Source organism: Salmo salar, chromosome 10 (genome assembly GCF_965601325.2).
Source record: "Salmo salar chromosome 10, fSalSal1, whole genome shotgun sequence".
Lineage (NCBI taxonomy): Eukaryota > Metazoa > Chordata > Actinopteri > Salmoniformes > Salmonidae > Salmo > Salmo salar.
The window spans coordinates 84,650,767-84,664,935 of record NC_138300.1 but is presented as its reverse complement, the minus strand read 5'-3'; the positions used below and the strand labels follow the sequence as shown (position 1 = coordinate 84,664,935).

At 40.9% G+C, this 14,169-nt stretch overlaps 1 protein-coding gene across 1 annotated transcript in view; it reads right to left on the bottom strand.

Moving 5' to 3' along the window:
• The window catches only part of agbl1 (AGBL carboxypeptidase 1), a 149,249-nt gene that overhangs the window by 15,705 nt on the left and 119,375 nt on the right, over positions 1-14,169 (bottom strand). The gene's annotated exons all lie outside the window — the stretch shown is intronic.

Here is a 14,169-nt window from a genome sequence, read left to right as displayed (position 1 = left end):
CTAGCAGTACGGAAGGTAAAGGCAGATTAGCCACTCGTCGCCTGATCCTCACAAGGCACCCTGATCTTTTCCCACAAAATCTCAGGTTTCCTTCTCCAGCAAATGACCGGGATCTGGGCCTGGTCGGGTGTCTGTAGTATATCCCTCCCTTCCAACTCATTGAAGAAAAACTCTTCGTCTAATCTGAGGTGACTGATCGCAGTTCTGATGTCCAGAAGCTCTTTTCGGTCATACGGTAGGAGCAACATTATGTACAAAACAAGTTACGAACAACGCAAAAAAAATAAATAAATAGCATGGTTGGTTAAGAGTCGATAAGACGGCAGCCATCCCCTCCCGGCGGCAGCCATTCCCTCCGGCGCCATCTTACTTAAGCAGTTTTCAAAACTGATAAGATATACCTTTGCATGGATGTTTCCTCAGTGATTTTTCATTACTTCTTTCTTATTTCTGTCTTCATCCCTTTCATCTCATCTGTTCATCTTGCGAGTTGATTAGATGTGAAGTAAGGGGCAAAATGGCGAGATCACCCTTGTGTTAAGATTATTCCTTAAGAGCAATGATGAAGGAGGATGTTAGAGCTCACTGCTAACAGCAAGCCCTGCCATACCCCACCTGAAATCTTTCCCTTAACAAACGCTTACTCTATAACCCAAAACCTCTTTCATACAAGAAATGGGGACATTTTGTAGAGTAAAAAGGAGTCATCCAGCTGGCAGTTGTGTAGAGAATAAGGACTTGCTCCCAACCCTGCTCCTAGTCACAACAAACACAAACAATTAACAAACAAAGCTAACCCTTGAAGCTGTTGCCCCACAATTTTCCAGATTGTCCCATAAAAAACACTTTGGTTCTGACTACATTGCATCAACAAAAGAAAGTATTTTGTATACACCAGGCCCCCAGTGTCTGATCTGGAGCGTGAAGTCACAAGCTCTGCTGGTCGGCTACTACCTGGCAACCTATAGTAGCGTTGCCAAAAGTCCTGGTCTGCCTTATGATCAAGTTCGATCCCCACTGTGAATTATTTTAAAGTTTGTTACAAATCGAGATATTTAATTAAATAGTGAACCATTCTTACTAATATATTTGTCATAACACAGGACCACGTGCTGACACAGACCAATCACCAGCCGGCAGGCTATGAGGAGGCTCCATTAAAATCTCTCAGGCATGATGTAAACGACTTTGGCCACTTTCACCATGATCCTTAGCGATTTGTTGGTGCCATTCAGCCCCATTCAGCAATACGGTGTTTCAAATTCAGCGCTACGACTATATACTGGTTTATGGTACTCAAGTCATGTGAAATACACAGCATGTAGATGAACATACCCTCCCTGCCTTTTGTGCAGTACAAATCCAAAAGAAAATTGTAATTGCAAACATTGACAACAATAATTTGGCTATAGATTAACCTCGCTGGTATCAGTGCTAGCATCCCACCTCGACAACAGCCAGTGAAATTGCAGGGCGCCAAAAAAAAATTAAAAATAATTCCATAATTAAAATTCCTCAAACATACAAGTATTATACACCATTTTAAAGATAAACTTCTTGTAAATCCAACCACAGTGTCCGATTTCAAAAAGGCTTTACGGAGAAAGCACACCATGCGATTATGTTAGGTCAGCGCCTAGTCACAGAAAACCATACAGCCATTTTCCAGCCAAGGAGAGGGCTCACAAAAGTCAGAAATAGCGATTAAATTAATCACTAACCTTTGATGATTTTCATCAGATGGCACTCACAGGACTTCATGTTACACAATAAATGTGTGTTTTGTTCGATAAAGTTAATCTTTATGTCCAAAAACCTCAGTTGAAATTGGCGCGTTATGTACAGTAATCATTGTCTCAAACAAACATCCGGTGAAAATGCAGAGCCACATCAAATTACAGAAATACTCATCATAAACATTGCTGAAACAAAGTGTTTAACATACGATTAAAGATAAACTTGTTCGATAATGTCCCTCTTTATGTCCAAAAACCTCAGTTTTGTTGGTGCATTTAGTTCAGTAATCCAAAGGTACAATGCGCGCTCTCAACATCAAGATGAAAAAGTAAAAAAAGTACAATAAAAGTTAGTAGAAACATGTCAAACGATGTTTAAAATCAATCCTCAGGTTGTTTTTGTCATAAATAATCAATAATATTTCAACCGGACAAAAGCTTTGTCAATAGAAAAGGAGAAACAAGAAAGGTGCGCTCCCGATTACACGCTGGACTCATGTCTGGAAATTTCCACTGTCCACTCATTGAAAGTGCTGTATCTCCCTCATTTTTCAGCCTGAAACAATACCTAAAGACTGGCCACATGTAGAAGAAGCCATAGAGATCATGAACTGGGTCCTAAGTCTTTGTATGGTGGATAGGCTTTCAATGGAAAAACAGCCTTTCAAAATAATAGTACTTCCAGGATGGATTTTCCTCAGGTTTTTGCCTTCCATATCAGTTCTGTTATACTCACAGACATTATTTTAACAGTTTTGGAAACTTTAGAGTGTTTTCTATCCAAATATACTAATTATATGCATATCCTAGCTTCTGGGCCTGAGTAGTAGGCAGTTTAATTTGGGCACGCTTTTCATCCAAAATTCCGAATGCTGCCCCCTACCCTAGTGAAGTTAAGTATGAGCAGATTCCTACAAGTGATCAATGATAGTAGTTTGTTAACTCTGTTGCTGTTGTAGCCTCTGAAACTCCCTTTAGCGAAAGTGTTAAGCCTTTCCTCATTTTCTCCTTTCCTTCCTGCTACCCCTCAGGTTCTTGTTGCCCAGAAGCTGCCTGGCTGGTGCAGTGAGTCAGTGACACAGTAGCTAGTCCAATGTTTACAATTCAAATCCTATTAGCCATGTTGTCAGGAGTGACCAATCGACCGTGAAATCATCATTAGCACAAAGGTACAAAAAAGAGAGTGGGGAAACAAAACAAAACAAAACAAAACATAACAAGCCAACAGATTTATCATTAATAGTTCTGCTACTGGCTGTGTTGGGGAGAAGTTTGCTGAGAGGGCAGCTTGTATGAACATTATGTCGAAAGTGGTGTGCCCATCTACATGGGACCATTACCATAGTGTATCCTCACACATGAATTAATCATACTAAAGTGATTGCTCTACCTATGTCATGCTATCATGTTCTGTTTCATACCATTAGATCAACAGATACCTACTCCAATGACATAAGAAAAGGTCCAAAATGGTAGTATGTCTGTGAGCAGTATACGTTGGTAAAACATGATTTGCACACAATCTCTCAGCACAAGGGGAACACACATGAGACCAAGCAGACAAAGGACACACAGTGAAAATCCTTTCATCGGTTTTATAATTATGTGCAAATGCAATCTTAATCGGATTATTCATGTCATCCATTCAGCCAGCCGCATTGCAATCAAGCACAGTGATCTGGAGAGATAGTACAACCTCCATTACTGTACACACAATGGGCTGAGAGAGAAACAGACATCTCATCCCAACATTTCCTCCCCCTGACCCCAAGAATATCTAATCCAAGGTTATTACCATTTTCCTTCTGTTTCTCTGTATTTCCCTGATAATGAAAGTTAGCAGTCTAGGCTGTTAACAACCTCGTTTCTCTATTAGAAAAAGGATTTAAACTTACCGTGGTCTGTGGAAAGAAAATATGTTGTTTCTGATGTACTTTAATCAAAAGCCTGCGGGTCAGGATGGAAACCAAACAAACCAGTCATTTCATTTTCAGTGTAAGGCTCTTCACAGAGCAGTGGGTCAGGGAGCACTACATCACCATCCGGAATTATATTCAATGGGGAAAAAAGTGAGTACAACTGGTTGTTGGAGTTGAATATTGATTTGAAAATGTATTTTTCACGGTGTCTGTAAGTTTGTCTTTCATGTCAACATATTCAGAATAAGCAATGCAATGTTCTGATTTTCAAATAAGGCCAAAACAAAATCATTATAATCAACTCTAACTTAACTCAGCCCAATGGTTCAGTATATCACCATTTACTGTAATGGGTAAACATACAGTACAAGTGTAACTACATACATTGAGCCCCCCCCACCTTTGTTTTTACACTGCTGCTACTCGCTGTTTTTTTCAATACATAGTCCCTACCTACATGTACAAATTACCTCGACTAACCTGTACCCCCACACATTGACTCAGTACCGGAACCCCCTGTATGTAGCCTCGGTATTGTTATTTTATTGTGTTACAATTTATTACATTTTTTACTTTCGTTTATTTAGTAAATATTTTCTTATCTCTATTTCTTTACCTGTATTGTTGGTTAAGGGCTGTTGTATTCATCACATGTGACAAATCAAATTTGATTTAATTTGATTAACACAATCTGTTTAAGACTAGAGAAGCACCACCCATATCATCATCAGTAATAATGCTCTGACAGCAGGGGAGTAGGAAGTGTGTCTCAGCCCGTCTCTTCTCTTCCCAAACTGTCGAAAATATATTTTCTGCTGTTGGTGTGAGAGTAATTACTCACTGATCTCCTATTAAATCAGACACACTCAAGTCATGCATGGTGATTATGAGAGCTTATTGATTTGTGCTGCGCCACTCACCCATCAACTTAATTCATTCTAAATTACTTATTAGCTGCCAATAGAAAGGTAAACTCAATATGGCACAGAGTTAGTTCAGTTTTGTCATTGCCGTTTTTTATTAACCCACCACTGTCAAAACCCATAACATTTGATTATGGAAATACAGTGAGGGAAAAAAGTATTTGATCCCCTGCTGATTTTGTACGTTTGCCCACTGACAAAGAAATGATCAGTCTATAATTTTAATGGTAGGTTTATTTGAACAGTGAGAGACAGAATAACAACAAAAAAATCCAGAAAAACGCATGTCAAAAATGTTATAAATTGATTTGCATTTTAATCAAATACTTTTTTCCCTCACTGTAGAGAGGTTTAACAAAATGACAGGGATGTTTCCGAGTAAGCAGGCAGTTGGACATGTAGGTTGCCGAACATTGTTTACCTGGGGCGCCAAACATTGTTTTAAAGTTACTTTGTTTGTGACAATTCATTTTGTACAGCACAAATTTTTTATTTGATCCATTTTATTCTAATTCTACTTAAATCGTCTGTATCAACGTGTCTGTAGTATTCTTTATCTCTAATTACTCTACAGCAGTAATATTGTGATTTAAATGCATGTGCATCCCTTCATTATGTTGAATGCCAAATAAGTTCAGTTAAACTGTTAGAGAGATTAACAAACAGCAACATCCATAATTACTTTTCAAATCCCTTCTTAGACACCAGTGTCACAAGTTCTCCATAGAAATCGGCTGATAACACACAATAGTTGTCAGTGGCGAATCACACAAATCTGATATGTTACATCAGTCCAGTTTGGACAATTAACTGTTCCAGAAATGTTTAAAATGCTCCACAACATGTATAATGATAATCTGCTGTATTGAAAATTAAAATGGCATTTGGCAGAAATATGCTCAAATCTATTGATGAAAATACCTCTCACTACCAGGCCCAGGCTCGTGCACAGAAAGAGGTATAAGGGTGCATGAGCACCTGCTCTTTTGCACTCCTATGAGATAAGTGCCCTTTCAGATTGGTGGCGTTTTTTAATGATTTTTTTTATTTATTAACTTTTAGTCTATTTTCTCTCGTTATTCAAATACATTGCCCATCAAACTAGCTAATTTAAAATGTTTGAATCTTGGAAAATTCCCCCTCCCAATCCCTTTCACTCATCGTGCAGGCAGACATCCTGGGAACGGGTGAGTGTAGTGTAGTGTAGTGTGAGTGTAGTGTAGTGAGTGGGGGCTACCTTTTGAGTTGCATGTGTCATCTCACGGTCAGGAACATGGAAGGCTTCAATTAGAGTGTTTGTTAGGAGGCCTAAGAGGCACATGTCAACAGCAGAACAAACTCCAATCACGGGTAAACCTAGTTAGATTGTTTCAACAGAATAGCTAACTAGCTAGCTAACTAGCTGATTCTAGCTGATAGCCGACCACTCTTCCACCAAACAGATTTGGTGGAAGCTCAGTTTAGATATCCTGCTACAATGTTTTGGGCCTCTCTCCGCTATGCGACCTATGCTACCTGGCCAAGGCTTTCGACTCTGTCAATCACCACATTCTAAATCGGCAGACTCAACAGCCTTGGATTGTCAAATGACTGCCTTGCCTGGTTCACCAACTACTTCTCAGACAGAGTTCAGTGTGTCAAATCGGAGGCCCTGTTGTCCGGACCTCTGGCAGACTCTATGGGGATGCCACAGGGTTCAATTCTCGGCCGATTCTCTTCTCTGTATACATCAGTGATGTCGCTCTTGCTGCTGGTGAGTCTCTGATCCACTTCTACGCAGACGACACCATTCTGTATACTTCTGGCCCTTCTTTGGACACTGTGTTAACTAACCTCCAGACGAGCTTCAATGCCATACAACTCTCCTTCCGTGGCCTCCAACTGCGCTTAAATGCAAGTAAAACTAAAAGCATGCTCTTCAACCGATCGCTGCCCACACCTGCCCGCCCATCCAGCATCACTACTCTGGATGCTTCTGACTTAGAATATGTGGACAACAACAAATACCTAAGTGTCTGGTTAGACTGTAAACTCTCCTTCCAGACTCACATTAAGCATCTCCAATCCAAAATTAAATCTAGAATCGGCTTCCTATTTTGCAACAAAGCATCCTTCACTCATGCTGCCAAACATACCCTCGTAAAACTGACTATCCTACCGATCCTTGACTTCGGTGATGTCATTTACAAAATAGCCTCCAACACTCTACTCAGAAAATTGGATGTAGTCTATCACAGTGCCATCCGTTTTGTCACCAAAGCCCCATATACTACCCACCACTGCGACCTGTATGCTCTCGGTGGCTGGCCCTTGCTTCATATTCGTCGCCAAACCCACTGGCTCCAGGTCATCTATAAGTCTTTGCTAGGTAAAGCCCCGCCTTATCTCAGCTCACTGGTCACCATAGCAGCACCCACCAGTAGCATGCGCTCCAGCAAGTATATTTCACTGGTCACCCCCAAAGCCAAATCCTCCTTTGGCCACCTTTCCTTCCAGCTCTCTGCTGCCTATGACTGGAACGAATTTCAAAAATCACTGAAGCTGGAGACTCATATCTCCCTCAATAACTTTAAGCACCAGCTGTCAGAGCAGCTCACAGATCACTGCACCTGTACATAGCCCATCTGTAAACAGCCCATCTATCTACCTCATCCCATACTGTTATTTATTTTATTTTTTTGCTACTCTGCACCCCAGTATCTCTACTTGCACATTCATCTTCTGCACATCTATCACTCCAGTGTTTAATTGCTAAATTGTAATTATTTTGCCACTATGGCCTATTTATTGCCTTACCTCCCTTATCTTACCTCATTTGCACACACTTGTATATAGACTTTTTCTATTGTGTTATTGACTGTATGCTTGTTTGTTCCATGTGTAACTCTGTGTTGTTGTTTGTGTCGCACTGCTTTGCTTTATCTTGGCCAGGTCGCAGTTGTAAATGAGAACTTGTTCTCAACTAGCCTACCTGGTTAAATAAAGGTGAAATAAAAAAAATAAAAATAAAAATATATACAGTAGATACATTCTATTATGGTTTTCTCGGTAGCCTATTGGTTGTCGTTACTGTAAATGGAAGTGTATGTGTTGGAAACGTGTTTATGGTAGGCTGGCATTGCTTAATTGATTGCGTGGGTCGAATTTGATCCACAGAAGTGTATTGTGCCATATCACAATGTGTTGCTGAACTCATGAGCAGCATGGTTTTCCATGTTGGCGGGCCTGAAGGCCCGGCGCGCTGGCATGGCTGCATCTCACTGTAGTAGGCTATGTTTTGGTTATTTGGATCTCCATTCGCCTTTTGTTTGCTGAATTTGTTTACTGTTAATGTAACTAGCCTAAATATAGATTGTGTTATGCTTTTATTGATCTGATATGTTGTTTACTAGGCCAGCTACTGGACTAACACAGTTAGACTCGGTTCACATTCGTTCGTTCGCATTTGCAATTGGGTCGGTATTCTAAGCCAAACTGCTATTCAGTATTTTTGTTTGCATGCATGAATAACTAGCCTACTACTTTCAGCATTTAGTTTGCATTAATTTGGTATGTACAGCTGTGTGTACGGCTGCAGTCACATAGGCTGTTTGTAATAGATGAACTGTATCAGAGATGGCTATGATAGCACTGGCGCATGACATGTATGAATGAACAACACAATGCATTTGTTGCTTCAAATCACCCAAGATATAAACATTTAAAGGTTGTCCTTTTTCAGGTTCAATTCAGATCCATGACTAAGAGGCTTAAGTCTAACACAAATAGCTCTCACACAGTGGGGAAAAAAAGGAGAGTTGAAGTCCCGCTAATAATTTAATATGCAGATTAAAAGGTGTGCGCAGTGTGTGGCATGTCAGCGGAGTGTGGTAGTCAGTGTGACGGCGGGGGACAGAGATTTAATCAGATCCCCCCTGGGAGGGGAGAGAACCAGAGCTACGCCTCACAGCCAGCCTTCACAGGGCTCCAGCCTTCCTCTCTCTCTCTCTCTCTCTCTCTCTCTCTCTCTCTCTCTCTCTCTCTCTCTCTCTCTCTCTCTCTCTCTCTCTCTCTCTCTCTCTCTCTCTCTCTCTCCAGACACTTCATAAAAGAAACGCCTCCCCAATCCAATGTCCCCAGGATCACATTAGAATCAACACCACTCCACAGATGTATCTTTTCTACTTTTTGCATCTACAATCTGCTTGAAACATGAGAGAAATACACTGTTATGCATCACCCCGGAAAGCAAAGTTCTAATGGGAGGTCTACATGTTTTTCAGACACATTTTTGTGATGTTATGAAAGTCTGACAAACACTTATAAATATTGCAATGTGCATTTGAATAATTCTACAGTTGAATAAACGTGGTTAGTTAATCCTTCATGTTAGCCCAGTCTGTGTTTGATCCCTTACAGAGCACCAGTTAATGGGTTATCTGCAAAGGACCTCAGATTATTGATAAAATAACTCTACTAGAGTAGAAATAGTTTAACAGGAAGAAGCAAGAGAAATAGGTAGCCACTACACCAGTCATTATTACGTGTTTCACAGTTACATAATTCATGCAAATTCACCCTTTTTTTTTTTAGCAGATAAGGTTTTTGTTTTGTTTTGCTGCTGAGAGAGCGAGAGAGGTCACCAGAGAGAGGGAGAGTGAGAGAGGCAGAGAAAAAGAGAGAAAGAGAGGCGAGGGAGAGAGGCCGGCAGAGGGAGAGGCCGAGAGAGAGAGACAGAGAGAGCGAAATAGTATAAATGGATGAGTGTTCAAATGCAACGTCATAGTTGGAGTAGCATCAATTAATTAATTAAATGACGAGACAGGAAACATGTACACTACATATACAAAAGTATGTAGACACCCCTTCAAATGAGTGGATTCTGCTATTTCAGCCACACCCGTTGCTGACAGGTGTAATAAATCGAGCACCCAGACAGCTCTCTTTTTTTTATGGTCCGGGGGTGTTTTTCATGGTTCGGGCAAGGCCCCTTAGTTCCAGTGAAGAGAAATCTTAATGCTACAATCAAATCAATGAAATGCATTTATAAAGCTCTTTTACATCAGCAGATGTCACAAAGTGCTGTACAGAAACCCAGCCTAAAATCCCAAACAGCAAGCAATGCAGATGTAGAAGCACGTGGCTAGGAAGACCTCCCAAGAAAGGCAGGAACCTAGGATGAAACCTAGAGAGGAACCAGGCTCTGAGGGGGTGGCCAGTCTTCCTTTGGCTATGCTCGGTGGAGATTATAACAGTACATGGCCATTTAAGCCCAGATTGTTCTTCAAGAAGTTCAAACTTTCATAGGCGACCAGCAGGGTCAAATAATACAGCATACAATGACATTCTAGACAATTCTGTGCTTCCTTTGTGTAAACAGTTTGTGGAAGGCCCTTCCCTGTTTCAGCATGACAATGCCCCAGTGCGCAAAGCAAGGTCCATACAGAAATGGTTTGTCGAGATCGGTGTGGAAGAACTTGACTGGCCTGCACAGAGCCCTGACCTCAACCCCATCGAACACCTTTGGGATGATTTGGAATGCAGACTGTGAGCCAGGCCTAATCGCCCAACATCATTGCTCGACTTCACTAATGCTCGTGGCTGAATGGAAGCAAGTCCCTACAGCAATGTTCCAACATCTAGTGGAAAGCCTTCCCAGAAGAGTGGAGGCAGTTATAGCAGCAAAGGGGTGACCAACTTCATATAAATGCCCATGATTTTGGAATGAGATATTCAACGAGCAGGTGTTCACATACTTTTGGTCATGTTGTGTATCTCATTGCGCAATCTGAATACACAATCAATGTTGCCTAAATATATTCACCTGACTTGTTCCATCTGTTTGAAACTAGGCTTGCCAATGCTTAGGACCCTTGGGCCTCTGTCTTTGTTCCTTCCAAAGGCAGAGCAGAAGGTGCTACTCTTGCTACAAGCCCTACTAATGAACCTGATTTCAAAACAAGCAGTTTGTAAAGCACATCTCAGGAGTTATGAAACTTGTTCAAGTGAATTAACGCTCATGAATATAAGGGGTCTGTGCTGGACATTTTTTTTATGGCAGAGTAGGAAAGCATGCTTATTCACACATCAAACGCAGGCTAAGACGGCAGAAGACAGTGGGAAGAACATAAGTTGGAATGCTATTGAAATTACCACTTTAGATCTGCTGGGAGGAGTGGTCCCACTAGAGGTCTTCACAGGTCCAACAGACCCCAAATTCCGAGATCCGACCCGGTACCCGAGCGGACCCGGGTCCTAACTTCTGACCTTTGTCTCGGATCTGGGTCCGGTCTGATATAATTACCACTGATCTCGGGTATGTGCAAATAAAAATGTATTTACCGACTGGACCCAACTGGACCAACCTCTGTTAATTTACTGCTTGTGTGATGAGAACTGCACAAGCTTGTTATCTGTGTCAGCCAATTGCAACTCAATAAAACATATAGCTTATGTCCAGTTCCAACTGCTCACCTCACATGTGCCTGCTGCTTCGACGAGAGAGGGACCGAGTAAAAGGAGCCTTGGCCTAGGCTAAGTTGATTCCGAAGATGGAGTTATTTTTCATTGAAGTAAAACGAAAGTTAGAGGAGGAAGACTATGGTGAAAAGAAGCCGACAAGGGGAATGTCCCCGGGACAAGTTTTTATATTGTAGTAGACAAAGAGGAGAAGAACGTTGGCACGGCCAAATGGACTGTGTGCAACTCGCTATTCAGGTTTCATGTAATTTTCTCCCTTTCATTGATTTATTATCAATTGTTTAGTCATTAATAATAATAATTCTTATTATTATGTGCTTGTTGTAAAAAATAAATAGCATTAGCCTTTTGCTGTTATTTGCTGGGTCAAACAATACAATGCTTATCTTTATAAAAATATTCTAATTGAAAATGTACAAATTAGCCTCCTTCTGTACCCCTGTATCTGTACAGCAGTAATAGCCTATCTATATAGAATACAAATAAATCCATGTTGATGTCAGTAACACGGCGTCAGCATATCTCTATCTTTCTCTCAGTCTCTCTAGGTCTAGGCCTAAGCTTGTTTCTCTTAATATATATATATTTTAGATTAATATCATATAGTGGACCACTAAGCCTACAGGAAAGGGTCTATGCATGCAATGGCCTGATGCATTTAGCGCAATAAAAAATGTGTCTCTCGGATCCGAACCAGCACGGGTCTGTTTGTGTCTGTTTTCCACTGTCCTTTTCGGAACGGGTCTGACTGTCCTTGAGTCCATTCGGAACGGGTCTGACTGTCCTTGAGTCCATTCGGAACGGGTCTGACTGTCCTTGAGTCCATTCGGAACGGGTCTGACTGTCCTTGAGTCCATTCGGAACGGGTCTCCGTTTTCTTTTAAAATTAATTTATGCATATCGGTTCAGGTGGAAAAGCCACGGATCCATTTTGGAACAGGTCCAACTTGACCTGTGAAGACCTCTAGTTCCCACTAAACTGGGCCCTGATCGGGTATGCTTTAGTTGACTCTTCTCACCATCATTGCCATGCCAAACACATCCTCCATCAGGCAGGACTACCCAGTGCATGCAGCATACAATAGCTAGCCTGTCATCCTGGTGGTATTTGAGATGAACTCAATCGTATGTGTGAGCAAAGATGAAAGCAGTGCTGTTTCCTAACATAATGTGCTATCAATAACAGGCCATCAATAAAAAAAGGCATGAAACTGTAGGCGGACTGAAGATTATACAGCTTCATGGAGGGGAAATACAACTAGGCTGTCCGATACAATGGTTCTCTTTATCATCCAAGGCTACTTTTCCATGACATCTTCTATAGGAGAACCCATGTGAATCTACAGGTAACTACCAAAATAAAGGAAACACCAACATAAAGTGTTTGGCAACCACGAGATTCTAACAAGTGTCTGGAAAAAAAGGTTCTGGTTAGAACCAAAAAGGGTTCTATCACTTGCTTCATATTGTATATGGCACTTCTAAAGGTTCTATATACTGTAGAACCGTTCTTCTTCACTGAACCAAAATTGGTTCCATATAGAACCCTTGAGTTCCATTTAGGGTTCTACATGGAACCAGGGGTGGCAGATATGTGAAGCAAGCATAGAACCCTTTTTGGTTCTATCCAGAACCTTTTGAAGGGATGCAACACCAGTCTTCCACAATAAATTCCTAATGCAAATGGTGGTGGAAAACGCTGTCTCAGGTGCCGTTCCAGAATCTCCTTAGAAGTGTTAATTTGGGTTGAGATCTGGTGACTGAGACACAAACACCCTTTAAACCCCCTATGTTCATTTGAGACCCCTCTTTCAAAGTCACTGAGATCTCTTCTTCTAGCCATGGTACCCAAAACAATGGGCAACTGCGCATTTTTAATCAAGACCCTATGTATGAAGGGATGTTAATTGCTTTATTAACTCAGGAACCACACCTGTGTGGAAGCACCCGCATTCAATATACTTTGCATCTGTCATTTACTCAAGTGTTTCCTTTATTTTGGCAGTTACCTGTAGATCTAGGAGAAGGGAACCTACATGAAGAGGTAAACTGTGAGGCTTACTGTGATTCCTGAAGGGCGATGCTCAATTCAGACTGAATAAACCAGTTAATGCAGTTCATGGTAACCTCTAATGGAATGAGTTTCAAACTGCCAGAATAAATGTTTTTTTTCTTGTTGCTTTGTTTGGGATTGTATGAAGTGAACGCAAGCTGTAAGAATCTATGAAACTAAGAAACTGACAGAAATGTAATCAATCTGCCAAGTGCACTGTATCAACATTTCTTGAGCTCGCTTTGATACTGAAAAGAGAGTTAGCCTAAATGTGATACAATAACAGAGATAGTGAGATGTGTATACAGTGCTTCTTATAACTAGTATATTAGACTGATACGATATTGCCTGTTTTTTTATTAGACCAAGGAATGGGTGATGGAGCACAACAAGGATTATGGTTGAGAAACAGAACATTACAGAAACCGTTTCTAATCTGAAGATGAGAGATCAGTTTCAGTAGTTAAGCATCTGCATCATTGACCAGCGGGGTGAAACTAACAACTGCACTGAACAATTCACTTAATTGATTAAATATTCAATTAGGATACATTTTTTCAGGGCTGGATCTGGAAAAAGAAGTTAAACCTCAGGATCGCAGTAAGTAAATCATGGTAAACTGATATTGCTTGAATTATATTTGAGGTCAATGCAATCTCAAGGGACATATATTTCATAGAAATCACCATCACTGCTACTTTATGTATATATGTTTTCCAGAAACTAAAAAGTCAGGCTTCTTAACAAATGCCAAATAAAACTACTGTTTATTTTCTAGTCTCATTGAACACTGTCCTCCTCATTACCAAATACATAACTTTGAGTTTGCTAATTCATCTATAGACCTATCCATGTGCAGCTCACAAAGTTGTCTGCAATTTACTCTGTATTCTGGATAATAGAAGGAAGCAAGGTAAATACTGTAGGTGTGGTGTGGCTGCTCTGGGCCTGCATAATGTGACTGGTTGATGAGGGAGGGTGGCAGAGAGAAAGGCTTATTTCACAGCAAGGTGAAACCCATCTGTAGACAGCAGCTGTGTTGGCTGTCAGAGGAGGAACCAGATCTAAACTCCAAAACA